The 2,716-nt window shown below is 32.8% G+C and overlaps 1 non-coding gene across 1 annotated transcript; it reads left to right on the top strand.

Moving 5' to 3' along the window:
- The first annotated feature begins 95 nt into the window (after positions 1-95).
- LOC119000604 (U1 spliceosomal RNA) lies at positions 96-259 on the top strand. The gene has a single exon (XR_005069361.1). It is a non-coding gene; the product is annotated as a U1 spliceosomal RNA (small nuclear RNA).
- The last annotated feature ends 2,457 nt before the right edge of the window (positions 260-2,716 follow it).

A 2,716-nucleotide genomic window follows, 5' to 3' on the forward strand; every position in this document is an offset into this window, starting at 1 on the left:
AAGGGAGGCTCTGACGGAGGAGAGGCTGTAGAGACGGTCTTAAGTTAAGTAAGACCCGAGGGAGAGAGCGGAGATGAAAATTCATTAAAAAAATCATACTTATCTGGCAGGGGAGGCATCATGATCACGAAGGTGGTTTTCCCAGGGCGAGGCTTATCCGTTGCACTCTGGATGTGCTGACACCTGTGAATTCCCCAAATGTGGGAAACTCGACTGCATGATTTGTGGTAGTAGGGGGCTGCATTCATGTTCTCCCCTGGAAAAAAAAGAAAACTTTATAAATCACAATTTAAGGTCTGTCTGTAGACAAAGAATGATACAGATTGAACAGCAGGGATTCAGGAGCTGCAGCACTCAATGCCTATATCAAAATACTGTATTTTGCTGTGTAAAATGCACACCCATGTTTTTGGCCCAAATTTTCAGAAAAAAAAATTCTTGATTTAATTTTTAAATTCAATTATTTATTTACTTATATTTAAAAGCAAAACCAGTTATATTCCAGGGTATTATTTTGTATACAGAGATCATTATTGCTTTCTAGAGTTATACTTTTAATGCATAAACATAAAGAGAGAATTTAAAACATTTATATAGATATGGAATTAGAACTGCCCAATATAATGCATAGCTTTATTTTTCTCCAAAAACTTAGGCAAAAAGTGCACATTATACACAGCAGCATATGAATATGTCCAAGCCTTGCTATTTATTCTCAACTTGTCAAAGGGAGATGAAAGTGAAAAAAACTTTTTTTCTTCATTGAATATTTCCTTATTGGATGCAAATTACTATATTTTGCCATGTATAATGTCCACCCATGTTTTTGGCCCAAACTTTCAGGAAAAAAATCTTTAATTTTAATTTTTAAATTCAATTTTTTATTTACTCATATTTAGACACTATTTTTTGTATTTTGCAACAAAACTTTAGCATGTATTTTTAAACATATTATGGTATAATAAATTGTGTATAACAAAGAATTACAAAACATAAGAACAGATACAAGATATTTCAGGTATTACCCATGTATAATGCACATCCTTATTTTTCCATAAAAAATTTGAGCAAAAAATATGCATTATACACAGCAAAATATGGGTAATTGATATATTGACAGTCTCTCAGATGTAGAAATAAAGTGATTCCATTTGAAAAATAATTCATATTCTGTATTATGTTATTTTTAATCTAGAATATTTTATAATTCTTTTAATAATTAAGATTTTTTATCCTTTTTTTCTTGCCACTTGTGCTTACTTGAAAATAACTAGTACAATAGCTATTGAAGTGTTATGGGCAATGGGTGTTGAGAAGTTATCACAGGCTAGCAATGTAAAGATCGATTTTAGCATTAGGGAAAGCATTTTTCTCCAAGAACTTTGAAGGCATAGCATGAACTTATTGGAACCTTACTTCTAAAAGTGACTAAAAATACCAAAAGTGAGTATGGAAAAATGTGGCCTGACTTTAGAAATATATCACAATATGTTTGCCTTTATAAATATATTATGATATAGATATATATTACAAGAAAAGAATTTGAGCAAGATTTAGCTGGTTTTCACGTAGTAATCAAAGATAACAGAGTTTAAAGGTGACAGCCTTCCAAATATGGAATAGTAAACTTCATCTGAATAAAAGGATTATTACTTAAAGAGACTGAAGAACCCAGAAAACAGGAAGCCTCAAAGTTATGAATTAGCTGTCAGATTGAGAGTGTTATCCCACAAAATCCTATGTTTTTATGAGTTTAGGATAGATGCTAGTAATTTGTGTGTGTGAGAGAGAGATAAAGGCAATGAATAAAAAATTAAATAAAACCTATTTTAGAATTATATACAGAAAAGAAAAATCAAAACTTTGAATGTAGTTGCTGACATACAAGGCTTAAGAAAAGCAAAGATATTGCAAGCTTACCAAATTATTGTGGGAGTTACATTACCAAATGCATCACAAACCAGGAAGAAAAGCAACTCTTCAGTGAGCTTTAACATAGAATTGAACCAGCACATAGCTCTGCGTGCCACAAAAAAGACATACTTCTGAACATCCATACTTCTTGCCATCCACTTCCGAAGTGATCAGGTAGGATAAATGCCTAAGAAAGTATGTCTTATAGATGAACTTCTCATTGCCTTAAGTCCACTCCTTGTGTGCTGGGCCTCATCTCTTCTCACTTATGGGTACATTCCAGTTAGTTATTTCTTCTGCATTGTTAAAATTTCTTCTTTACTGTATTATTGCTATTAGCCCAAAACATGATTATCCCTCATTAAATAAATATGTACAAGAATATATACATATATTTAAAATAACTTACTGTTTCCATATTTCTGTGGAATATATCTTGTTTCTGTCAGCATTATATGAAAAATTATTTGTATAGACAATGGTCTATGATCATCATACCTTTCATTTTGTTTCCTTCTGCACTCATCTGAATCCATCCACTTCAATCGGAATTTTACCCCCAATACTATTGGAAAAATAACTTTCTTCAAAGTTTCAAATGACTTCTATGTTGCTAAATCCAATAGGCAGTTCTCAGCTCTCATTGCACTTGTGAAGACTTTGGCCCTCAGCATTTGTCATAGGTGCTCATTGTTCCTCCTCTACTTTCTTCCCTTTGCTCCTAAGATACCTTTCTCACTTACTTGCCTGGCTTCTGTCTTTTACATTCCCCTCTGCTCTTGCTTCCTGACCTCCTGGCCCC

Source organism: Sturnira hondurensis, unplaced genomic scaffold (assembly GCF_014824575.4).
Source record: "Sturnira hondurensis isolate 20B ecotype Veracruz unplaced genomic scaffold, ASM1482457v3 Scaffold0015793, whole genome shotgun sequence".
In the NCBI taxonomy this organism is placed as follows: Eukaryota; Metazoa; Chordata; class Mammalia; order Chiroptera; family Phyllostomidae; genus Sturnira; species Sturnira hondurensis.